The sequence below is a fragment of the Lissotriton vulgaris genome, chromosome 5, assembly GCF_964263255.1.
Source record: "Lissotriton vulgaris chromosome 5, aLisVul1.2, whole genome shotgun sequence".
NCBI classification, from domain to species: Eukaryota; Metazoa; Chordata; class Amphibia; order Caudata; family Salamandridae; genus Lissotriton; species Lissotriton vulgaris.
In genome coordinates this window covers 613,702,296-613,728,445 of record NC_141693.1, presented here as the reverse complement: position 1 = coordinate 613,728,445, position 26,150 = coordinate 613,702,296, and positions in this window count along the sequence as shown.

Sequence of the window (26,150 nt, the reverse complement as noted above, 5' to 3'; positions counted from 1 at the left end):
TTACCTGCCCCAAACTGGGTCCCACCTTGGAAGGGTCACTGACATCAGGGGCTCTGACAGGCTAGGCTTGACTACCTCTGGGACAGTTCCTTCACAAGGGGTAGGGTCAGTTCCCTGAGGAGGCTGACTCTCACCTAAGGTCTGGTGGGAGGGAGACTTCTTCCTCCCCAATGATCTATGCTTGAGTGGAGTGATCCATAGTTTCAGGCTTCACAACACTAAAATCTGTTTGAGTTTGGGCTGTGACCATCACAGCCCTACCAACCTTTTCAGTAAGGAACTCTGTTTGGGTGTGGGCTTTGACCATCACAGACCTGCCAACCTTTTCAGGGAAGTCTGCCTGAGCTTGGGCTGTGACCATCACAGCCCTTCTAACCTCTTTAGGAAGGAATTCTGTTTGGGTTGGGGCTGTGGCCATCACAGCCCCACTAACCTTTTCGGGAAGGCCTAGCATTTTGGAATGGGTTTCTTGTTCTACCTCAACCCTGGCTGAGATCTCTAGATCATTCCCCAGTAGACAATCTACAGGCAAGTTTGAAGACACTGCCACTCTCTTGGGGTCAGTGACACCTCCCCAGCTGAGATTTACTACCACCATGGGATGATCTTTCTGCACTCCATCAATGTTGATCACCTGATAGGTGAACCCAGGTAAAAGTTGTCCTGAGAGAACTAGACTGTCAGTCACCATAGTGATGCTAGCCCCTGTATGTCTGTAGGCTTCAACTTTCTGGCCATTGATGTGGGGCTCCTGCCTGTACTTGCCCAAAGTGTTGGGACAAGCAGTGAAGTTGGCAAACCCCATGCCATTTTCACAGACAAGAGTAGCTACGTTAGGGGACCTGGTTAGGCCAGAGTCCACCTGAGCTACCAAAGTAAACCCAGACAAATTCTTGGGGGCACTCCCACCATCTGGGGGATTACTACTAATAGTAACAGGAGGTCTGGGAGTATTACTTGGGGGTATGTTCTCCTTATTGTTGGCCTTTGGGCAACTGCTGTCAGTCTTCCAGTGGCCAGGATTTTTACAGTCATGGCAATAAGGTTTCTTCTGGTTAGAGGAAGTGTTTTGGGACCCCCCCATCATTGGAGTTCTGGGGCCCTGGGGACGTCTTGTCTTTAGATTTATCCCCACCTTTCTCTTGAGGCTTGGTAGAATCTTTCTTCTGGTCATTACCCTGATTTCTAGGCCTAATCCTGGTTCTGACCCATTTATTTGCCCTCTTACCTAATTCTTGGGGAGAGGTCAGATCTGAGTCCACCAGGTGCTGGTGTAAAAGCTGGTTTTGACAATTACTAAGGATCTGCTCCCTCATAATCAAATTATACAATCCTTTATAGTCATGTACTTTGCTGCCCAATAACCATCCCTCCAGATCCTTAGTAGCACAATCTACAAAATCAGTCCAGTCCTGAGTCTGTGTCTTCTGGGTATTCCTGAACATCAACCTGTACTGTTCGGTGGTTAAGCCAAACCCATCAATCAGAGCACTCTTCAGGACAGTGTAATTGTTAGCATCATAATCACTAACTGTGAGGAGCTTATCTCTACCTTTTTCTGAAAAGGAGAGCCACAAGATTGCTGCCCACTGACTTTGGGGTACCTGCTGTACTTTGCAGGCCCTCTCCAAAGCAGTTATCCACTTGTGGATGTCATCTTCGATCTTGTACAAGTATGTTAAGCCTGCTTGTTTAAAGAAAAATCACTTTTTTTGTGGTAAATAGACTCTATTATACCCCACCGAAAATCGCAAAGTTCGCCCGAAATCCAGCTCCCAAATGCCCTAGATGTGGGACACTTCAAGCAAGCAACCTACACATCTTCTTTGAGTGTCCAGCTCTTGCAAAATTTTGGACTGAGGTGGGGGACAACATTCGAGACATTTTGAATACCAACATAGTGATCAATATGTCATTGGTGTTTTTTGGAGACAATGGCTGTCTCAGTCAAACTCTCCCTCAGAAGGTCAGAGGGCTATTAATTTATCTGATTCTGCTGGCCAGAAGGGAGGTGTGCAGGAAGTGGAAGGATCCCCTACCGCTGCAAAGATAGGATTGGCTTAAAGCCGCATTCTCTATGGCCCGCTTAGACTATGATGGTGTGGAAGACAAGATAATGAACATCTGGCACCCCATTGTTTTTTATTTATTTATGCAATTTTATATAGCGCGGACTTTACCCGAAGGTGTCAGAGCGCTTCACAATAGGAACAGAAAAGATACAAACTGAGAACGTTACACGAGCAACAGATTGCAGAGGCATTTGTTACGTTACATACGGTAAAGTGATCATTGTGAGCAACCAAGAATACATGAGGTAGTAAAAATTGTGAGAAACCAAAAATACATGAGGTAGACAAGGTAATTGTGACACTTGTGAGCAAACAAAATACATGAGGTAGTAAAAATGTGGGCTACCAAAAATACATGAGGTAGTAAAAAGTGCTCAGGAGGGAAAAGTGACAAGTGTGCAGGCTACAAGAGAAAATAGAGTATAATTTGTGGTATAATACTGCAATATATGTTACACACTCAAGCACAAGAACAAACGATTACGTAGGCAAAAGTGGCACTTGTGCAAGTATCAAAGGTAAAAAACCTGTGAGAGGAAGCAAACCGTGTGTTACAGGGGCAAAGTGGTGAATGCAAGTAGCAAGAGGGTACCAAACACAAGTACATGGATAATACTGCAATAAAAGGCAAACACTCTAACCGCCAGAACACACTGGGAAGGCACTTCCATGGACATGAGAAGTAGAAATTATCAGTAGTGGGAGATCTTCCTTCAGACAGAAGAGAGTTACTTTTGGAGGTGTCTCTGGAGGAGGAGAGCTTTGAGGTCCCTTTTAAAGGCCTGGGAGGAGGCTGTGGTCCGGAGCTGAGGCGGCAATGAGTTCCAGATTCTGACTGCGTTGCCAGAAAATGATTGGGCCATCTTTCTTTCCTTCTTGAAAGTGGGAGGTTCAAGCAGTAGATTCTCCGCATTGCGAGAAGGTCTAGAACCTCCAGAGAGTTTCAGTTTATTCGCCAGGTAGAGAGGAGAAGAGGAGTGCAGGGCTTTGTGGGTGATACAAGCGGTCTTGTAGATAGCTCTAGCCTAAAAGGGAAGCCAGCGGAGGGTAGATAACATCGGTGTGATGTGATCGCTTCTTTTGGCCCCATAAATGAAACGAGTTGCTGAGTGGAAAACAGACTTAAGTGGGGACACGTGGGATTTGGGGAGGCCAGTAAGAAGAGAATTGCAGTAGTCGAGTCTGGAGAGGACCAGTGCTTGCACCAGGGTTATAAGGTCCCGCTCCGCGAAGAAGCGACGGATTCCCCAAAGAAGGCGCAGTTGGTATCGAGCTGATTTCGCAATGGAATTGATGTGGGGAATTAGATTAAGTTTTTTGTCTAGTATGACACCAAGGGATTTGGCGCTGTCGACAATGATGGGTTTATTGTTAAGTAGATTCATCTGATCCATCCATGATTGAACCGGGGGAGGAGAGAGTGAGGAGGAGAAGAGGAGGAATTCAGTTTTGGAGGGATTCAGAATCAGTTGATGAGTTGACATCCAGTTTTGAATGTAGTCGAGAGTGGAGCTTAGGATGGAAAGATCGTGAGTAGAGGCAATCTTGAGGTAGAGTTGAGTGTCGTCAGCATAAAGATGATAGTGAATCCCGGATTTACTTAGGAGATTTCCCAGTGGTTCTAAATAGAGATTGAACAGTGTGGGAGCAAGTATCGAGCCTTGGGGAACACCTTGACCTACCGCCACAGGAGGTGAAAGACTGTTCGCTATTTTGATCATTTGGGATCTGCCAGAAAGGAAGGATGCAAACCATTTAAGCACAGTGCCCTCCATGCCCATTCTCTGTTGAAGAATATTGAGGAGGGTACTGTGATTGACAGTGTCAAAGGCTGCGGAAAGGTCAAGGAGAATTAGCAGACAGGACCCCCCTGAATCGAGTATCCTCAACGCGTCATCAACCACTTGCAGTAGGGCTGTTTCAGTGCTGCAGTTTTGGATGAAGCCAGACTGACAGTGGTCTAGAAGGTCATTGTCCTTGATATGACAGGAGAGTTGTTTTGCTACACATCTTTCTGTGATCTTCGCCAGAAAGGGAAGGTTAGTGATGGGGCGGAAGTTGTTGAGGTCATTCGCATCAGCAGTGGGTTTTTTCACAAGAGGGGTGACCTGCCCAGTTTTGAAGGAGGCAGGAAGGGAGCCTTGCCAGAGGGAGAGGTTGATCAGAGTGGTCCAATAGGAGAGGGAATGGGTATAGAAGTCAATGGCAATGGCACTGGGGATAGGGTCAAGAGAATGGTTGGATGGCTTCATTTCTCGTATGCACTTGAGAAGGGCATCTTCAGATATAGGGTCAAAGCTCTGCCAAATGGCTAAGGATTTGCGCTCCTCTGGAGGGGTAGGATGAGCGACCTGATCCACAAGTGATTTCACTTTTTCATCAAAGAAAATAGCAAAATCCGCTGCTCTCTTTGTAGAATCATCCACCTTGGAGGTTGGGGGAGAGCAGTTAGGCATTTTGATGAGATCAAATAGTTTTTTGGGTCTATTTTTGGCGGAGTCAAGGAGGGTTTTGAAGTGTGTCGCTTTCCCAAGGAAGATGTGCTTGTGGTACTTGGATCTTGCTGAGCGAAGCTTGGCTAAATTGTCGGAGGAGGGCACTTGCCTCCATTGTTTCTCCAGGGATCTTAGCTGCTTCCTTTCCTCATAAAGGGATTTGTTGAACCAAGGTGCTGAGGGAGTGGGCCTTAACCTTTTGCTTTTGAGTGGAGCGACTTTATTAATTTCAGCTGCAAGAACTGTGAGGCTTTGAGAGGTGAGTTCGTCAACATCTAGGTTCGGGTCGAGCCTTGGAAGGGATAGCAAAGCTGATTCACAGAGGGGACCGACATCAATATTTTTAGCATCCCGGAACCATGAGATGGCCCTCTTGGGTTGGCCAAGAGTTATAGAGTGTGAAAGTTGAAGAGAGAATGGGATGAGGAGGTGGTAAGACCAATCTACATGAATTGGGGTAGTGGTAGAAAGCATGCCTGCTTTAGAAATAACAAGGTCCAGGATTGCGCCCTTAGAATGGGTTGATTCAGTGCAGTGTTGGATAAGATCGTTAGTAGATAGGAAAGTGGCCAGTGAGTTCGCAGAGGAGTCTTACGGTACTCCCCAGTGGAGATTGAAGTCACCCACGAAGGTCTGATTGTCACTTCGCGAGTATTGGTCGCTGATGAAGTCGGTGAGTTCATCCAAAAACGAAGGGCCACTACGAGGCGGGCGGTAAATGACATGGAATCTGAGGGGTGAACGGTGTTGCAATTGAAGCTCAAGAGAAAGGCATTCAAAGGTTTTGGAGGAGCTGTTAGGAGAGGCCTTGAGTTGGAGGGTGTTTCTAAAGATGACTGCAACACCTCCCCCCCGTGTTGTCAGTTCTGTCATTCCTAAGTAAAGAGTAGGCTGTGGGTAATAGGAGATCAATTATAGAGTGAGATGTATCTTTGAACCAGGTCTCTGTGAGGAATAGCATGTCAATATTATGAAGGGTGATGGTATCGGAGATTTCAAGTTTGTGTTTTACTGCAGATCTGCAGTTGTGAAGCATGCAGCGCAGCTCTGTCAAGACTGTTTTGGTGACGGGGGCACTAGGGCTCTGAAGGGTGATCGGGATATTGTACTTATGAGGGGGTGCTCGGGGGGGTTTAGATGGATGCTTTGTTCTGACAGAGGTGATAATCGGAATGGCGTAGATGGTGGGGTTGCTAGGATATGTCGGTTGAGGAGGGGTGGCGCTCAAGGGCTTGAGTGAGTTAACAGAGTTTCCCGACGATAGGTTAAGCTTGGCTGTACTGGGGTGAGGGGGCGAGGTGCATCTCGTGGGAAGTTGGGAAGGAGTAGCGGTGCAAGAAGGGGTGACAATCTTAGAGCATAAAAGTGAAATGGCAGCTGTAAGCTGGGAGATGGAGGTGATAAGAGAGCCTAGTGTGTTTTCCAGTGAGAATGGGGCATAGCACGGAAGGTTGGGTTGGGGAAGGTTGGGTGGCTCTATTGAAACAAGGGGGGGTGGAGTGGGTGGTGGCAGGCAGGGAGAGGTGGCAGGAAAGGAGGTAATTTTGGGTGTGGGGTTCATAAGTGGGGAAGGGTAGTGGGTGAGAGCGGGAGTTAGTGAAACGGAGGTTAAGGGAGAGTTGTCTATGTTGGTGTTGCAAGAGGGAGAGGAATTAAGGACAAATTTAGGGGGAGAGGTGTGCGGAACTCGGCGGTTGGGTAGAATGAGAGGGGAGGCCTGTGTGGCGTCATGAGAATGTAGGAGGTTTGGGAGGAAAAGAGGTGAGGTGGTTGTGGAGGACCTGTCAGCTAGGAGAGGTGGCTGCGAGGGAACGGGCATCAGGCAGAGTGAGGGGTGTTGGGAGAAAGGGGAGTTGAAGAGAGGAAGTGGTTCTGCTGGGCCCGAGGGAGGGAAGTGGAGGGGGTTACCGGGCGGGGAAGGGGAGTAGTGCAGCATTCCTGGCGGAGTAGGAGGGAGGAGAGAGATGCGGTGGGATTGAGGAGAGGACGGGGTGAATAACGAGGGGAGGAGGGGGTAAGGGGGAGGGATGGAAGGGGTGAGGGGAGCATAAGGAAAGTACACTTGGGGAGAGGGACGGAGGAGAGGTGGGCTAAAAAGGGGGGTAATGGGAAGGAAGATGGGGGAGGAGAAGAGATTGGAGAAACGGGATGGTGCAGATGGGACGAGGAGCGTATTGGCTTGTGGTAAGGTTGAAATGATGTGTGAAGGGATATACTGTGAGGGGGGAGGAATAGGAGGGGAGGTCACAAGGGGGGGGGGGGGGAAGGGGGCCGACCTGTGCTCCTCGAGGGAGCCGCCAATTGGAGTGAGGTGGGGTCTGCGGAGAAGAAAGGGAGTAATGGGTGGAGCTGGAAGGAGAGTGATGGCGGAATCCGGTTGCAGAGGAGGGGAGTAAGGAGGGGAAGAGACAGTCAAAGAGCGAGAGGCAGTTGTCTGTGCCTTGGATCAGGACAGTACCGTTGTTGTAGAGTGAGATAGTGAGGTTACCTTTGAAGCAAGCAGAAGGGGAAATTTTTAGTTTTTTCCCATGGGGGATAGAGGAGGAGGAGGTGACGTTGAGGGAATAGTAAAAACTGTTGGACCAGGAGGGGATGTCATGAGTGAAGAAAATGAAATCATTTTTTAGCCTCCCAAAACGACTATTGTAAAATTGATCCACAAAAAGGGAATCTGGGAAACGTTCAATAGTGTTATGTTTCCATCGTTTAGTTGCGGCTTTAGACAGGCTAGGAGGATAAATGATTTTGTAGCAATTAGTTCCAGCCTTAACTCGTGGGGTGGCCATGATGGTGAAAAGTGGCGAAGGAGTGTGGGGGGGATAAGAGGAAGGTGTTACTGGGAAAGCGGTGGAGAAGAGAAATAGAAGGGCATAAAGGGGGCACATAGTCCGGACGTTAAGGTGAGGATATCAGAGCTAATGTGCCGTTTGGGACTAGCAAAGCCTAGGTGTGCGAACCAGCCTCAACATCTTAAGAGTATCAGTAGAGGTGCTCAGGGCAGGGTGCGGAGAATATACTATATGCAAAGCGATTTCCAACACCAACAAATATCTACTGGCCTGGCGCCCTACAAGTCTTGCAGACTCCTAGTCCAGCTGGCCATTTCGGATGGGGACTCACATGCCCCAAAACCATAGTGTCAATAGGTGCAAGTGCACTTGATACACAATAGTAGCATACGGTATATACGGTGAATTACAAAGTACAAGGTGTAAGTGTATATGAGGTAGCACACGATACAGTTAACACAATGTACAAAAATATACGTAAATATATGAGGTATCAATCGGTGCATTCCAGGATAAAAGTGAGAAATTCCAGGATAAAGGTGAGATAGGTGCAGCTTACAAAAATGTACAATAGACAACTACAAGAATGGTACTAATGATGTACTGAGAACAGGATACCGGTGCAACCAAGAAGCTGCATGATGGTATATGTGAGGTATCAGTCGTTGCATTCCAGGCATAAAAGTGAAATAGGTGCAGCTTACAAAATGTACAATAAACAAATCAAAGAATGATATACTGATACAAGGTACCGGTGCAACCAAAAGCTGCATGAAGCAGAAATGACATTAGCGAGCAGCCAGAAATAATTGAGGTAGCGATCTGTACATAACTAGTAAGAAGAGTGAGGTTTGTGCAGGTTACACAAAATGTACAAAATACAAGTAGAGGTATAGTACTGCAATAAAAGGTAGACTCTTAGTCACATGAGGGTTTAAATACAAAGCTATGTAAAGTGTGCTATCTAACAAGGCCAGGTCTTAGGGAATGGTCGGATAGAGAGAATGACTAGTCCAAAATGGCCGCCCAAGAGGGAGAGAGACCAATCTAAAATGGCCACCAAATAGTGAAGATAGATAGTTAGTCCTCTTTTTGTTGTTTTGCTTTGAGAGCAGGGAAGTGCAGTTTCAGTTTCTATTCAAGCAAGTCCAGTCCCTAGCTTGCTGGAGGGAGTCTTATCTCTGCTATGGAGGTCTTGTGTGGGGGAGTTAAATTGCGGAGCCTCGTGACCTAAAGAAGGTACAGGATGGGATTTATGACTACAGTTTTATGGCTCCAGCCATTTTGAACAAAGGAAGTTTTTCAAAAATGTGTGCAAGCGAATGGGGAGAATAAATACCTTATTTGTGGGTGCTACTCAGCAAGCACGTCGATGTTGATAGTAAGGTTATCTATCACAGGTCTAGCCAGAGTGTAAACATCTTCAGTGTGCATAGCAGGTTGCTGGATAATGATCGTGCATGGCAGAGCAGCAGGGGTGCAGCCTCTAACCGTCTCGATGGGCGTTTTTGCGTGGTTCCCGATTGCCTGTTCCCCTTAATTGCAATTCCCCTGTGTTCTCACGTCCGCCTCAGCGCTCAATCATGCATCCCCCCAGAGCGGCGCCGTCACTGTAACTTATTTATGAAAACACCACAGACACCTCCAGCTCCCGGCTCGGAAAGGGCAGCTCCCGATGTCCGTAGACCCCGCTGATCCTTCCCGCCTCGAAAAGGGCAGCTCCTGATGGCCGTAGACCCCGCTGATCCTTCCCGCTTTGAAAAGGGCAGCTCCTGATGGCCGTAGACCCTGCTGATCCTTCCCGCCTCAGGGCTCCATTCCGGCACCTTCCTGAGCTGTAGCAGCAGTCCTCAGCGCCGTGCAAATCGGATATGTAATCACCGCGTGCCGGGTGTCTCTGCTCTTAAGCCAGGAGCGTTGCTTGATCACGACAGGCACCAGGGTCGGGGTCTGAGGCTTCATGCAGCAGCAGTCCGCAGCGCCGTGCGAGTTGGCAGGATCGCACCGTCAGGGTCCTTAGTACTGCATACCGCCATAGCTTCTTAGAACTGCAGCCCCTCCCGCCTCGATAGGCGATGTTGATTGTTTCCCGATTGCCTCTGGACTCCGCTCCGTCACTCCAAGTCACTCCAGATCGGATCTGTAATCACAGCGTGCCGGGGAGACCTCCGGGGAGTGCAGGGACTCCTGGCAGGCTCCCATCAGCGTCAGAGCAGGGAACCCTAGCAAGCTCCTGACAGCGCCATAGTGGGCTTAGAAGGCAGCCAAGCGACCGACCCAAGTTCCGCCTATGGTCAGGGGCAGCCCGGTGTCTGAAGGAGGCAGGGGCGACTCGGTCCTCTCCCGCGATGCACACAGTCTCAGGGTGGTGAGAGGCTCCAGGCAGGCAGTCAAGCGTCCGTTCTGACTCCGCCAATGGTCAGATGCAGCCCGGTGTCCGGAGAAGGCAGGGGCGACTTGTTCCTTTTTCGCGCCGATTTTGTTGTGGAAAAGTTCCAGCACTTCTTTGTCCACAACTATCCGCGCTGGTCCCGGTGCTGTAGCCTGTGCCCTCTGCTGCCGCCGATGGGAGGGGGTCCGTTGTTGTTGCCTCGACCCCCGGTCCCGGCAAGAACACTGGGGCAAGAATCTAAGACTAACTTAATATAAATGATCTAATGATTACACCAGGGTCCCTTACAAAGACGGGGATCGATCGGACGACCCAAGCGAGTGCAGGAAGCCGTGGGGCCCACAGATCATGAAGGCGGCTTCATAAGACCCGCAGAGGCTTGAAAGGTGAGATGAGGACCAAAAAAACTTTTTTTTTTAAAAAGGACGTGCTTCACAATGTGCCGGTTTGTACGAGGGTTAGGGAAGTGAAAGGAGCGGTCGAGTGAGGGAGTTCAGGGGGGATTAACGCTCTTGCTTCCTACCCAGCCCGCTATACAGGTACGTACCTGGGTGAGCCACACTTGCCTTGAAGTGCGGCTAGGCGATGCACCTGGACGTTGGCCTCCCGGCTTTGTAGCACGACGTTCCGCCTCCGCTCTCCGTTCTTCTCCGAACGCCTCCTTCTGGCTTAGGTTCTCGCTCTCTCCTTCCTCGTTGACGCCCTCGCACTCCTCTTCGTTCCTCCATAATCCGAATCACCCTCCGGGTGATGAACACCCCGGTATCCGTTGTTCACCGGTATTTACTTCCTGTATGACATCACTGGGGGCGGGGAGGTGTTCCAACTCCACCCAATTAAAGAAACAGTGTTCCTCCGTAGCTTCAGTGTCGTGGTAATCAGTCTCTATCTCAGGTCTATTCAAATCAACGGCCTGCTGGGTGAAAGAAGGGGAGAATGTTTTGTTGGGATGTCCCTGAGGTATATCCGGTCCTAGAGCAGTTTCCTGCTCCTCCTTGTCACACCCTCCAACTACGGAAGGTCATCAACATCTCCCTGTTGACCGCCACTTTTCCAGAGAGCTAGAAGCACACTGAAATCAACGCCCTCCTGAAGAAACCCAAGGCGGATCCCAAGGACCTCAAGAACTTCTGGACCATCTCTCTGCTCCCGTTCCTGGCAAAGGTCATCGAGAAAGTCATCAACAAGCAGCTGACCCACTACCTCGAGGACAACAACATCCTATACCCATCCCAGTCCGGATTCGGAGATATCACAACTCCAAGACAGCCCTCATCACAGCCACAGATGACATCAGGACTCAACTAGGCGACGGAGAAACATCGGCCCTCATCCTCCCAGACCTATCAGCCACCTTCGACACAGTCTGCCACCGCACACTAAAGGCTCGCCTCCAAGAAGCCGGAATCCAAGAAAAGGCCCTGGACTGGATCACATCCTTCCTCGTCGGCAGAACCCAGAGCATGCGCCTCCCCCCTTCCGCTCCGAAGCACCAACATCATCAGCGGCGTACCCCAGAGATCACCCCTCACCCGACGCTGTTCAACGTCTACATGGCCCCCCTTGCACAAATCGTCCGTCAACACAACCTCAACATCATCTCCTACGCCGATGACACCCAGCTTTTCCTCTCCCTCACCAAGGACCCGAACACTGCCAAAACTAACCTTCACAAAGGATTGAAAGCCGTAGCCGAATGGATGAGAAACAGCCGACTGAAGCTGAACTCGGACAAGACGGAAGTCCTCATCCTCGGATCCCTCCCTCAGCCTGGGATGACTCCTGGTGGGCGTCCACGCTAGGAACAGCACCTACTCCCACCAACCACGCACGCAATCTGGGAATCATCCTCGACTCCTCCCTCACCATGTCAAAACAGGTCAATGCCGTCTCCTCCTCCTGCTACAACACCCTTTGCATGCTCCGCGGGATCTACAAGTTGATCCCCACCGAAACAAGAAGAACTGTGACCCAGGCCCTCGTTAGCAGCAGGCTGGACTATGGCAATGCACTCTACGCAGGCATCCCGGCCAAACACCTGCAACGACTGCAACGCATTCAAAACGCCTCCACCCGACTGATCCTCAACATCCCCGGCTGCAACCACATCACCACCCACCTGAAAGATCTTCACTGGCTCCCCGTCGAGAAGAGGATCACGTTCAATCTCCTCACCCACACACACAAGGCCCTCCACAACACTGGACCAGCCTACCTCAACGACCGACTCAGCTTCTACACCCCTACCCTCCAGCTCTGCTACGCCAACCTCGCCCTCGCCGCAGTCCCCCGCAACCAACGTGTGACCTCCGGCGGCAGATCATTCTCCTCCTAGCCGCCAAGACCTGGAACACCGTCCCCACCCACCAACAGCAGACAAAAGACCTCCTCACCTTCAGAAGACTCCTCAAGACCTGGCTCTTCGAGCAGTAGCAGCCCCCCTTCCCTCAGCACCTTGAGACCCTCGCGGGTAAGTAGCGCGCTTTATATTGATTGATTGATTGATTGAAAATGAAACACCCCAAACTTCAATGAGGTAACTGTTACAGGGTTAAATCTCACCTCCGGGTTCTAGTGAAGCGCTACACCCCTTACAGTGCCCAATCCCCACTGTAGGAAGTTCTCCAATGTCTACAGTAGTGTGCTCATAGGTACTGGGATATGCATTGGTGAGTCACAAGTGAAGATCATTGGTGATTATCTCATTATACTGCCTTTCCCCTGTTTTAAGAAATTTCCCAGTGTGAACAGTAACTTATTAAAAAGAACTGGGATATGCATTGATCAGGCACAGGTGCAGATCATAAACTATAATCTCACTGGATAGTGCATACGTCAGTTCAATGACCTTTAAGATAAAAGACGTTGTAAAGTATAGCATTCTAATGGCAGGTCCACCTCTGCACAATAAAGACACGGCCATTCAGAGTTTGCAGATTCAGGGTCTGTGTTTAGACAGTGCTGGGTGCTTGAGTCAAATATCCGCACCTTCTGCATCCGCTCCTGTGAGATATGGGGCTACCGGCAGAGATCTCACTCTTCACTTTGCCACCGATGCGGACATTGAAGCAGACCTGCTTGGTGGGTGCTCATCTTCAGGAGCTGTGTCCTCCACGCTGGATACAGATAGTTGCTCATCTATGGCAGTTGCTGCCACAGGGCTGGGTGCAATGGGTGGTCATCTTTAAGGTTCCAGCCTCCGGTCTGAGTGCAGACCAATGCTAGACTTCAACAATTACAGCCACGGGGCAGAAGACAGTACTTCTACTTTGGCATTAGTGGTATGATGACGTACATGTGACCTCTCTTGCTCACTTTGCCACTGGATTCAAGTTAGCCTGGCTGATAAGGGCTGTTAGCCCGAAACCGGTCCCAGGATGCTTGCTTCTGGTTCAGGGAAGACATGGCTTGGCAGTTCGGGCTGGACTGTTTCCATGAGGTACAGGGTCAAGACTGATTTGCACATAGCTTTGTCTGAACTGGGGTGGCGAAGTGAGCTAAAGAACGATGATGGATTCAATCCAGATCTATGACTGGGGGTGAGTGTCTGAAAGGTTTGAGCACTCCGTCCATCATCTCCTTGTGTTTACCTCTCTCGGGAGACCTTCCAACTCACATGGTGCAACACTGTGACACACGATATTGGATCACTTTACATAGTCACTCACTGAATATCCAATGTCACACACGTATTGGATCACAAGGCGATTTTCCAGTTACTGCACTGAGAGGATTTTCAAGTTGTGTTTGGAGCCTCTGCAAAGCCGATTTCTATTACAGGTTTTCAAACTTCCCCTAGATTTCAGCAGCAGACTCAGTAGCTTTTTTTAATAGATGGTGGCTTGTAGTAGTAAAAGCCTCCTTGCAAACAATGAAATGTTTTTAGAAGCTGGCATGTCTGTAAAACTGAGAAAGGTCCTGGGTAACTGAAAATGTGAGTTATTCCAAGGGATCTGTGCACTCACCCTACCACTACTTCACTCATGACTTCTATCTCTTCTTCCTGTTCTTCTGGGGAGGTATGTGAGTCACGTTTGAGAAGCCACACGGTGGCACATTATCTTAAGCCATGCAATTTGTATTTTGATTCAGCTGACCCGGACTTCTGGAGTGGAAGTTTTAAAAAACTATTCGATGAGGTAGAAATTGAAAATCAAATTCCATCAAGCTGGCAAGGCTCATTAATTTCACCTATTTTCAAATAAGGAGACCGAACATCTCCAGCAAATTATAGACTGATCGCTCTCCTGGATGTGGACGCGAAGTACTACGCATCCTTACTCCTTGAAGATCTGATAAGCTGGTCTGACGCCACAAAGAGAATTCCGCCGAATCAAACAGGCTTCAGGAAGGGGAGTGGGACAATGAAAAACGTCCTGTCGGCCTCAGTGCTAGCCGACAAATACCTACGTAGGAGACAGCAGCTCCATCTCTGTTTCATTGACTTAAAGGTGGCCTTCAATAGCGTAGATCGCAATATCCTATGTAGGAAACTGTGCAGCTGGAATATTCCGGAAAAAACACTCAGAGGAATTCTACTCCTTTATTCCAAGACATAGATGGAAGTAAAACTGGGGAACGGAACACAGCTCTCAAGAAAAATACCAGAAAAGGCCTTAAGCACGGCTGTGTTCTGGCCCCCATCTCTTCAATCTTTTTATGGCAGACCTAGCATCAAGCCTTAATAAGATGTCATCCCACCCACCCAAACTAGGCTCCTTACCTCTAACTCATTTAATTATGCAGATGATGTCGTACTGATGAGTTTAACTAAGATTGGCCTTCAAAGGTCACTTGAGGGGCTGGTGGAATTTATAGCCATTAACAACTTCGAGATAAACACAACAAAAAGCAAAACAATGCTCATCACCAGACGACGGATACTCAATCAACACGTCCAACTGGAGGGAAAAAAGATTGAAGCTGTGCCTAACTATCAGTACTTGGGCTTTTACTTCGACAACAGACACAATCACCAGCAGCAAAAAACCTACATTGTCCCGAGAGAAAACGCGCTCTCGTTTGCCTTCATGTCTCTAGCAAAAAAGCACAAGGGGCCATCATACAAACCTCTATTGGCTATAATAAAAGCTAAGGTGCTTCCGACGCTGTCATACGGCAGCGTAGCCCTCCATGGGAAAGATACAGACCTGCTGAATAAAGTACAGACGGCAAATCAACCTTCCAAATTATTCAGGGAGCTTCACCAGCTCAGACCAGATTAGAATTTGGAGTACTAAATGAAACACTGGGAAGAAAGTATGCAACTATCAAGCATTGGTATAGATTGAAACAGAATACAGCAGCTTCAGAATTGCACAAAGCACTGTGGGACGAAATAAAAACTGATGCAAAGTACCCATACAATCAATTCCTCGAAAAAGCCTTAGCAGACACCTGTACAAGAAACCTCTGGGAAACCAATCTGCCTTCAAGCAAGCCATAAATAAGTCGGCAAAATTCCATTCACTTTTAACTGACAAAACCACCTTCGGCACAAGAAAACACGCCTGGATGGTTATATCCAAATACAAAACACTCACTGCAGCCCCATAACATAACAATCACATTCCCGGTCCATAGAAAACAACAGCTAATGGCGCTACGACTGGGGAAATTCCCTTCCATCATGGATCAACCAATCTGGGTTCACGACGGTCCCAAATTTTGTAGACTATGTGGGAACAGCAAGGAGGACCTCAAACATCTTTTTTGCATCTGCCCGAATTTAGCCCATGCTCGAGCCATCTTCATAAAAAAGGCTATGAATGATCGACGAATAAGAACGTGCAGATCGGCGATTATGGCAACCCTAAATCCAACAGACACTCGTTTGTACTGCCTATTAATAAAGTTCCTTTTGGCTCATGCTCAAGCGTTGAAATGTAACCTGGTACCCTGCCTAGAATAGGGCAATAGGATGGTTGACCCTGCGGCAGAGGGTTCTCCGGAACTCAACAAAGAATAGTACCAGAACCTTGGGAGTCATATTTTACATGGACCAACAAATGTCTTTTGATTGATTTTTAACTTGTATATTGTGTACACTAAAAAGTCTATATTTTTAAAAGAAAGAAAATATTTGCACTAGATACAGAATGTTTTAGGATTAAGGGAAACAGAATGTAGACAAATATTAAGAGCTCCATTTGTAGTACTTGATTTTATAAAATGTATTGTTATGGTTTTAATGAACTGAAACAAACTTTCTTCAATCTTAAAAAAAAAATCAATCTTAACATTTGTATTTACAAATATAATCCAGAGTGGCAAATATTACACTGCCTGTGCATGGTTTCAATGAGTTTGCATGCCACACAAAATCACATAAAAATAAGTCACTAGGGGAGTGCTAAAATACAAACCATTCCAAACAAAAGCCCAGGATTTATACAGGCCATTACTGTAGATCTGATGCATGTGGGTGAAATTGGTGAACTTTGGATCAAAGGCCCATTATATACTAAAACCTTGATCTTACTTTTGTTTTAATCTTTCCCATCCACCCCACCAATAAAGGGAAACCTTGGGAGTGGATGAGAAATTTTTAATGTAAAGTTACGCCCCCCTGGTTAACATTTTTCAAAGAGCTTCCTGGAACATGGTTGAGCCCATCCTAAACATTAGGAGTTAGGGTGAACCCGATGATGAAGCATGCTACTATTAGAGTGGGTGAGTGCTGTATATGAAAAAGGTTTTTTCTCCTTTTCCCACTTCCTTAGGCGTGGAGTATAGGTGGGGCCCGCAACCTTTCTCTGCTTGTAAGTGTCTCTTACTCTTGAATGTTACTCCAGTGTTAGTAGCACATTGGCGTAGGGAGGACGTAGTCCTCCCTCCTTCTTTAAAGGATCTCCCTACCCTTCAGGTTTATCATTTTTTCTATACTCCGGAGCGCTGTTTGATTAGTTGTGTGGTCTCAAAGGAACCCATTCCATGCATTGACTTCATTTTTTGTGGTTAATTGAATTTTTTGGATTTAGATGAGATCATTAGTGTAAGTTTATGCAAATGGTTGGTGAAATGTATAGATAGATTAGAGTAGAAACGTTATCATTAGCCTGCAAACATATACATTCAAAGAAGAAGAGGATGGATCCATGAAATGAGCTTGGGGACATTTTGCAGGAATGTGATAGAGTAAAGCAGACTGACATGCAGCAGTGTAGGCTACATTCAGAGACAGTAAGGTCTGCAGATGATGGAGGGTAGGAAGAGGATCATTTATTACAAAGGAAGGTCAATTTTTAATGCTGGTTTGAGGAATTTATTAGGACTGACTTTTTCATTCAAATCGCATACACTCCGAGGATGTAAAAGTGCAGAAACAACATTGTATCCATATGAGATACAATATTGTACATTTTGTGTTTGAATAGCCACTACTACCTCAATGTTGAAAGCTCAAATCTATCCACAAAGATGACATGTTACACAGATTTAAGTAACATTTTGTAGACAAATACCTGCCCCGCAATGAAACTTAAATATAAACCTGTACAAAGTATTTACTGACGCTGTAGGTGAAATGATAAAAAAAAACAATGCTATAGCAGGAGAGGAGTTGACCTAACGTCTACGGAGGTCGATCTCAACTCGGGGAAACCGGGTTCGAGTCTCGGCAAAGACACCAACATCCTCTGATCCTTGGCAAATCATTTAACAAAAAGTGTTGTTTTTAAAAATGAATGTGTCTTCATTTACGCGCAACTGGTGCTCGTGCTCTGATACTCGATATCTTCGGGTCAAGTCGGCAAAAAAAATACTGAATAAGCAGTGTCAGTGCTAGATAGAATTTAAAAAATGTGTAAATGCCTCTCACGTGCTGATTCTGATAGCTTGACGAGGCACTTTAATTCCTCCAGCCACACTACCTGACATTCCGATGCTGAGAAGCTCTGTGGGCTTGCCTCGTGAGTCATTCCTAGCTCAGCTCTCGGTACTGACCCACTTCTACTGAGGAGCACATGGCTACTGCAAAGTCTGCTACGTCGATACAGACAGTGTTATGGATGTCTCAATATAACTTGATCAGCAGCACTTCTTAATTTCCCATCTCGTGTTATAGTTACAAGGAAATAAACGCTATGTGCAATGCACACAAGAGACCGACTCCTTGTCTAGAGGTTAAAGCATTCCCCATCTCGGCAGTGTCCATAAAGATTCTGAAATAATAACGCGTATAGCATTTGTACAGCTACGCAAAATGTTTTACGTTACTTTCGCTGTTGCCGCCGAGATGCATTCTGGGGTAAATGTATTATGTACATGAAGCACTTGTCCGTCCCTCCGTGGTTTGCCGTACAGTTCCGGATATCACTCCACCGCCTGCGTCCACTGTGCCTCTGTCACCAGCAAATCGACCTTTCCACCACTTCATTTGCCATGCCTACCTCCCGCCTCCCCACACGCAGTTTTATCTCCCAGCCCTCCAGTTTTAATGCCACGGTCCTCGAGTTTCAGCGACACCACCGTTTCGGTGGTAACGGGGCTCCATGGCAACTGTCCCCGGCGTGTAATCCATGTGCTCTCGCCTGATCACCCTCTCACACTGCTCATTTGCCTGTCTCCCCTGCCAGGGTGGGAGGGCAGCATCTGGGCAGAGGCGAGCACCCGCTGCCAGGGTGATGGGCCCGCGCTGGGGAGGGGGTGCAGTGTGGGTGGCAGGAGGTGGCTCTCATGCCACAGTCAAAGAAGGAGTGTAGAAAGTCCGAGGACCTTTAAGCGCTATAGGGAAATGTGCGTTTATCTTCTAACTCAGCTTCACCCACTGCCAAGGTCCCTTCGAGTCTCTGCACTTATTATATTTATCTAGCTGTGCCAGGTCAAGTACACGAAATTAAAGAATGTTCCCACCTGACCTGCATTTCTTCTCATATATCTTTTTTTATTTTTTATTTTTTTTTAACGTCTTTATTTCGAAGTTTTCTTCATAAAAGACAAGCAAGGAAAATATATACACAAGTACAACACATAAGTACAGATCTTTACAAATACAATGTAAATAATCACATATCCGTTTAAAAAAGTCGATTAAATAGCATAGAAAGACGTTTTTCCCAGTTAATAGAGATATATATCTTACAAATGCTATTGGTTCTGTTCCCAAAATGAATTGATGTTTCATATGCATAATCTTTTCACAGACCATGTTCATTAGTCTCTCCTGCTTTTTGTCATCTTAGTTGGTCTTAATAAGCACATCTTACACACAGGTCTACATGTAAACTTCAACATTTCCTTCCATGTACTGCGACAAGATCCTGTTCTTCGCAATGAAATGATAACTGTTATATTTTACAAAAAGTTCAAATAGTCCCCCACACTTCACTCCACTCATTCATACATTCATCCAAGGTCGGAACCAGTGCATCACCCTCCGAATTGGCACATCCTCTGCTACAGGAGCAGAACCGGCGCTTCGCCTTCAGAACCAGCACATCCCCTCAGAACCGATGCATCACTTCCTTTGCGTGGAGAAAATCAGCGCACCTCCCTCTACTGCGAGATCCACTCTGAAGCATCGCTTCAGCTGCACAACACCTCTTTTTCGATTGAATCAGGATCAAGATACTTTTGCTCAGCAATCCTAAGTGGGTCCCTGTATCTGGCCTCCACTCCATCGCAGTCAGCCTGAACTTTTGACTTTGCCCTGGTTCAGTGCAACCAGATATCCTAAACAGGCGCTTATTGCTTCTAAGCACTATATTACAGTTTATTCTTTAGAAATCAAGTCCTACTTATTGTACTTTTTTGGTTTTGGCCCCGTTTCATTTATTAAATTAAGTTCTATTTTTCTAACCTGGTGTGGATTCATTTTGTGTGGTGTTTTCAGCATTTTACTGTTTGAAGTGTTGCACAAATACCTTACACATAGCCTCCTAAGTTAAGCCTGGCTGCTCTATGCCAATCTACCAGAGGGTGAGCACAGGTACATATGTGGGGGGTTTTGTGACTTACCCTGACTAGGATTGAGCTTCTTGCTTGGACAATGTGCATACATCTGCCAACCAGAAACCCAATTTCTAACAAGAGGTCAGGAGTGGGTAGAGGTATAGGGAGGTGACAGTGACTTGAGGGCTCAGGGGTGGGTAGCGGTAAAGGGAGTTGAGGGTGACCTGAGGGCTCCGGGGTGGGTAGAGGTAAATGGAGGTGATGGTGACTTGAGGGCTCCGGGGTAGGTAGAGGTAAAGGGAGGTGATGGTGACTTGAGGGTTCAGGGATGGGTAGAGGTAAAGGAAACTAATAGCAAATTGAGAGTTCTGGGGTGGGTGGAGGTAAATGGAGGTGAGTGTGGTTTGAGGAATCATGGGTGAGTAGAGGTAAAGGGAGTTGAGGGTAATGAGGGCCCTGGACTGGGCCAAGATAAATGGAGACAAGGGTAACTTGAGGGCTTAGACGGGGGCAGAGGTAAAGGGAGGTGAGAGTGACTTGAGCGTTCAGGTGTGGGTGGAGGTAAAAAGTGGTGAGGGTGTCTTGAGGCATTCAGAGGTGAGTTGAGGGAATAGGAGGTGAGGGTGACTAGAGGGTTATGGGGTGGGTACAAGTAAATGGAGGTGAGGGTTACATGAGCAGTTATGTTTGGGCAGAGGTAAAGGTAGGTAAAGGTGACTTGAGAGCGTAGAGGTGGGTAGGGGTAAAAGGAGGTGAGGGTAACTTGAAGGTTTAGGAGTGTGTAGAGGCAAAGGGAGGAGGAGGTGATTGAAGGTTCAGAGCTGGGTAGAGGTAAAGGGAGGAGAGAGTGACATGAGTTTTATTGGGTGGGTAGAGGTAAAGGGAGGTGTTGGGAACTTAAATGTTCTTGGGTAGGCAAAGGTAAAAGTAGATGACGGTGACTCATTTGGATTGCATGATATGGTACGGCCTGTCATTGTATGGTATGGTATGGTATGGCTTGGTAATGGTATGGTAGGATTTGGTATGGTATTATTTGTCATTTTTAGGTCTTGCGACTGCGTTGCAGTGCGTAGCCTGCTCGCGCAGCGAGAGACCTCCTGACGGGGGTTTCAAAACGGACCTAGGAATCGCACACGCTCATGCGTGCGCTTTTCCTTTTGGTTCACGCTATTGGCCTTTGTGTACACTTCTTCTGGATTGGCCGAGGCACCGCCCACGTGAGGAGCTGCTGCGCAAAGGCCGCTGCTGGTGCCCGCACTGACCCCGCTCTGTGAGCTGCTTTGTGAGCCACTTTGTGATCTTTCAGCCGCTTGCGTGCGACTCGTTCCGTTGCAGTTTGGTGCTCTTCCCACCGGCCCTTCATGACTGCTTTCACATTTGCCTCTAATTGGCCCGGCTCTGGCAGTGGCATTAAGTAGGAAGCAGGAATCTTGTGTGCAAAACGGAGTTGGGCCCTGGGGGGAGAGAAGAGTGCCCCCATATTGCTAAGTGACAGTGACAGTTTGTGGAACAGCTTGATGCTTTTTAAGCATACAAAGACATACAACTGTGTATCTATGTAAGACATTAAGGCGCATATAAAACCTCAAGGTTCAAAAGGGAGATTGGGAGATTTCCATTCTCTGCTCTCCTGCCTTACCTGTCCCCAGGATCATCATTGGGGGCTGACCACGGTGAGCTTGGATCACGGAGGGGGCTCTGTCGCCGTGTCCTGTGTCCCTCGCCTGCCACGCTGGTTGCGTGTGGGGGCTGTCCTGAGGCCTGATACTACAACTCCCAGGCTGCCCAGTGAGGCGCGCACCACCAGTGTCTCCACTAAGCGCCCGGAGGCGCTTAAATCATCACCGCACCTCCCGCAGTGCGGGACGCGCCCAGGCCAAAGGCAGGCCCGTCTGCACCCGTCAAAGCCAGGAGGAGCCAGGGCAGGGCCATCCCTCTTAGCTTTTGTGAACTGGGCTGGATTTTCATTAAGCTCTTAAAAGGTATGTTGTGTTTAATAATCTTGTTCCCGGAGGACCTCTGGACTTTTATATCATGTGATTACCCTGCTTTCTATTTATGCTTCTGTGACTAACCAAGTATTGGGAGAGGTGTGAATCTTGGTCTATGAGCGGATTTTCATTATTGGAGCACATTTAACTTAGTAGCTGCTGTCCTGAGACTGATCGAGGGTCATGGGGAAGAGGAAAGCCGAGGACGTGAGTGGGTAGGGAACCGAGGGAGTGCTAAAGAGGAATAGCAGGAAAAAAGCAAAAAAGACATCTAAGGCTATCATCAACAACTGTGTCATTGATCGGATTGATACTCTGATTGGTGAGTGTAACGAAATCCTTGAATCAGCCCCTCTCATCCCTGCTCATAGCAAACCCCTACCCCAACCAAAGCTACAGACGTATTGTGTGCAGCTAGCTATTCCAGATATATTTTGTAAACCCAAAAAGAATAAGCTATCTAAAGCAGCTGGTGAAACTAGGTCTGAAGTTGTGCTTATGATGGCATTATTGCTTCTAGTGGAGGGGGATAGTGCAAGCATGGACCATGATGTTCATATCAATCCTATTGTCATCTGTAGTAACAGATTTGCAGGATTGGGGAAAGCACACTTAGTGAGTGGGGAGAAGGATAAGGAATCAACGAGTGTCCATGCTCAAACGCAAACTGTTAGCCTCGCCTGTGAGTGTAATTCTGTAATTGATGAACAAGAGCAATCCATAGGTAAACTCACACAGGAAGTGATAATATTGAAGGGTGAAGTACAGGCATTGAAGGGCTCATTAGCTGAGATACTTACATTGGTGAGGTCTTTAACCTCAAGAGCAGATCATTTAGAATGGCCACCTGCTCAGATCTCTAAGAAGCCGAGAGTCCCGACGGAACCCACAGTTATGGACAATGCGGGAACTCGGGCAAGTCCATGTCCCGATGTTGATGTAATTGTAGGAATGCCTAGATGTAAGAGCCCAAATAATTTAACTAGTCGAGGCCCTAATGGTACAATTGTTCATTCAGCAAGGTTTGCTGCTCCAAAGGAAACCTCTATCATCTCTAAACCTTCATGCGGGAAAGACATTAGTTCTCACTCCTTCCATAGGGTTAATGTCTGTATACCTAAGGGACAAAGCCTTGCAGGTCAGGGCTTGGGGCATGCTAGAGGGAACAGATTGAATACATATGAGCCACTCAGAATTTACATGGTTAATGTCCCAAAATTATCACGTTACAGTGCTAACGAGAATGCTGATTCACTGACAAACAAAGCCATCCATTGGATTAGACATGTGAGGGGGTGTCGATCATTGATTAGGGAGGACATCTTGGCTGCACGTCAGATTTCGTTGCGGGATCGACCTTTAGATAGTATTGAACTGTCCTTGAATAGTGCTGTTCTTGTTGAAAATCTTTTCACGCTGGAATTCCGCACAAGCTGCCCAGAAGAATCAAGAATACAATTTAGGTGTTCTCTGTTTGGTTATGGGGCTGAGTCCCGCCAGGGATTCCAAAGACTGCAAGGCTCTTCAAGGCTTGAATCTAATGATTGACGGAACCCAACGAGCACACAAATGGATTAAATTATCTATCCTACTGCGTTCACTATCTTGGGGCCTGAGGAGAGGCTATTGTCAAACAATATTTGTAATGTGGCTCCACAAATAAATGGTAAAGGGGATCTGGTCCAGTAATTACTTCCAAGTCCAATTTACCTACGCCCCAGATCTTAGCTCTCAGTCACCCTGAAAGCTCCGTTAAGCCACAAAAGTATGTAGCTTTTTGAGCTGGAATATTGCAGGCCTTAGCTCGAAAATATCCTTACCTGAATGGAACTCTTTTATTAAGACATACAATATTTGTGCCTTTCAAGAGACCTGGGCAGTTACACCCATGTTTTGTGAAGGGTATTTGAATGTTTCTATAGCAGCTGTGAGGGAAGGGAAGGGCAGGGACTCGGGAGGGTTGACAATGGGGGTTCGACACGAGCTCCAAGTGAACAGCCAGGCTATTCCAACTCAGAATAAGGATATCCAAGTGATTAAACTAACCACTAATATTGATCTATCTATTGCGTTAATCAATATCTATGTTAGAGGTACAAGGGGGAAGCAATCTAGAGTTTTAGCGGCTCTGGAAGAGGTCCTCGATACTTTACCTGGCACCTCTAGGATAATGGTTATGGGTGATTTTAATACAACATTTGAACCACTTACCCTAGAGGATGCCACTTGGATTGAGGCAGAAGATAGGAATTGGTCAGTCCCATCGCTTTGGCTGCTGCCTATCAGGAAGTGGTCCGATGTAATTAGTCAGCTAAATAGCATTTGCATGGAACAAGGCCTTAGGGCCTTGAACGGGCGCACTAAATCAGACAGAGCAGGAGCACCAACATTTACTAATGGATACTCTGCAAGCAGGATTGACTATATCCTGGTGAGCCTGAGTCTCTAGTCGTCGGTGGGGGACATGATGATCATTTATCGGTTGGAAAGCGATCACACACCGCTTTGTTGTTCTATGCTTCTAACTTGCTCTATGTTAGACATGCATCTAAGGGACAGTAATCATATTGGGCAGGTTGTTCCCACCAATGATTTAAGGAGTCTCAAGTGGATTCAGGTAAAAGAGTTCCGTACTCTGCTTGATAATATAGTGCAAAGTTTGCAACTTCCTATTAAGGCGCTTGAGGGCTGTGCATCGCAGTTAGGAGCCCATGATAGATCAGGGAGTGTCCACACTGCTTTTTTAAAGCTTTTACATACATATTTTGAAAAGAAGGGAAAGAAGCCCAAAATGCCCATGCAGCTAGAGGGTCGATGGTACAATGATGAATGCCGGATGGCACGTGAGGCCTTTGGGAAAGCTATCAACGGGGGTGTTCCATTTAAGGTTCGTGAAACAAGAGCACTCTACAAGGCCGCACAACTCAAGGCCAAAAAAGCCTGGGAGGTCCAAAGATGGCCGGATCTGAGGGAGGCATGCGTTTCTAATGACCCTAAGCTGTTCTGGAACATTTACAAATGGCCAATTGGGGGCCAGGCTGAGCGCCCCCAGAATCATGTTTCAGTAACAGCCTGGGTCAATCACTTTAAACCCCAATATTCTTCTACCCCCCTGGTGGGGGAAGTTGCAGTTATAAATTTGATGTATCAGGGGAAACCTTCACCATGAGGGAAGTTGAGATAGCATTGAATTCTATCTTACCAGGGAAAGCGTCTGGGCCAGATGGTATACTGGGTGATACCCTATTACATGATAAACCCAGTTGGTGCCGATATATTTTTATGCTTTCTAATGCAACTGCACGAGGGGCATCGATTTCTATATCATGGAAAAATGCAGAAATTATCCCTGTCTACAAAAAAGGGGACAAACACTGTCCTGGGAACTATAGGCCAATCAGCCTAATCGACTGCTCCAAGAAAATAGTTGGAAGGATGGTGCTAAATAGACTCCAAGGGTGGATTGAGGAGTTCGGAATTTTATCATCTTTACAAGCCGGATTCAGAGTAGCCACAAGCACCATCGACCAGGTTTTCCGATTCATTTTAATTTACTGGAAGCTAGTTTCTTTGGGCAAAGGTAGCCTTTATGCCGTCTTTTTAGATCTTAGGGCGGCATTTGATTTAGTCCCCTGTTGGAAATTATGGCTTGTCCCGAAACAACTAGGCCTTCCACTGGACCTGTTAAACCTGATTCGTAGACTTCATGAAGATAATAAGGCCCAAATCAGATGGGGGGGACATGGGGAAGTCACCGAATCATTTCCGGTGGAACGTGGTGTTAGACAAGGCTGTGTGATGGCCCCTACGCTGTTCACGTTATATATCAATGGAATAGCTGAATGCATGAGTAGAATATCGACCGATGCCCCTATATTAGCTCGTGAAAATGTACCCATCCTGATGTTTGCCGACGACACGTTGATCCTCTCCAAGACTCCGAGTGGATTAAAGAAAGCACTAAAAATCTTTGAGGATTTTTGTTGTGAGAGGGGCTTGGAGGTCAACGTGTCTAAGACAAAGTTAATGGCGTTTTACGCACGAAAGACAAATACGAGAGGTTTAGATATGAAGGAAGGACCCCTAGAAGTAGTTAATGAGTTTACTTATCTAGGAGTTAACTTCCAAGGTAGTATGAAGTGGGTCCGGCAAATCGACTTAGCCTCACTCAAACTTAGACAGATATCTGGGGCTCTCTGTCAGGAGTATAACCGATCCCAATTTAAGCCAATCAGTCCAGCCCTTCAAATCTATAATTTGAAAGCTGTCAGTTCAGCATTGTATGGTTCAGAAGTTTGGGGTTGTGAGAATCTTGCAGCTCTTACCACAGCTGAAAATAGGTTTTTAAGAAATATTACAGGACTTCCACAGAGCTCTCTAATGTGTCCGCTGTTACTGGATTTGGGCAAGAAACCTATAGCAGCTGTAGCCAAATTGCGCCCCCTCCGGTATTGGAGGAGATTATGGACTACTCCCGAACTTGCTAGCTATGCCCAGGGTTTCTTAGATATAATTAA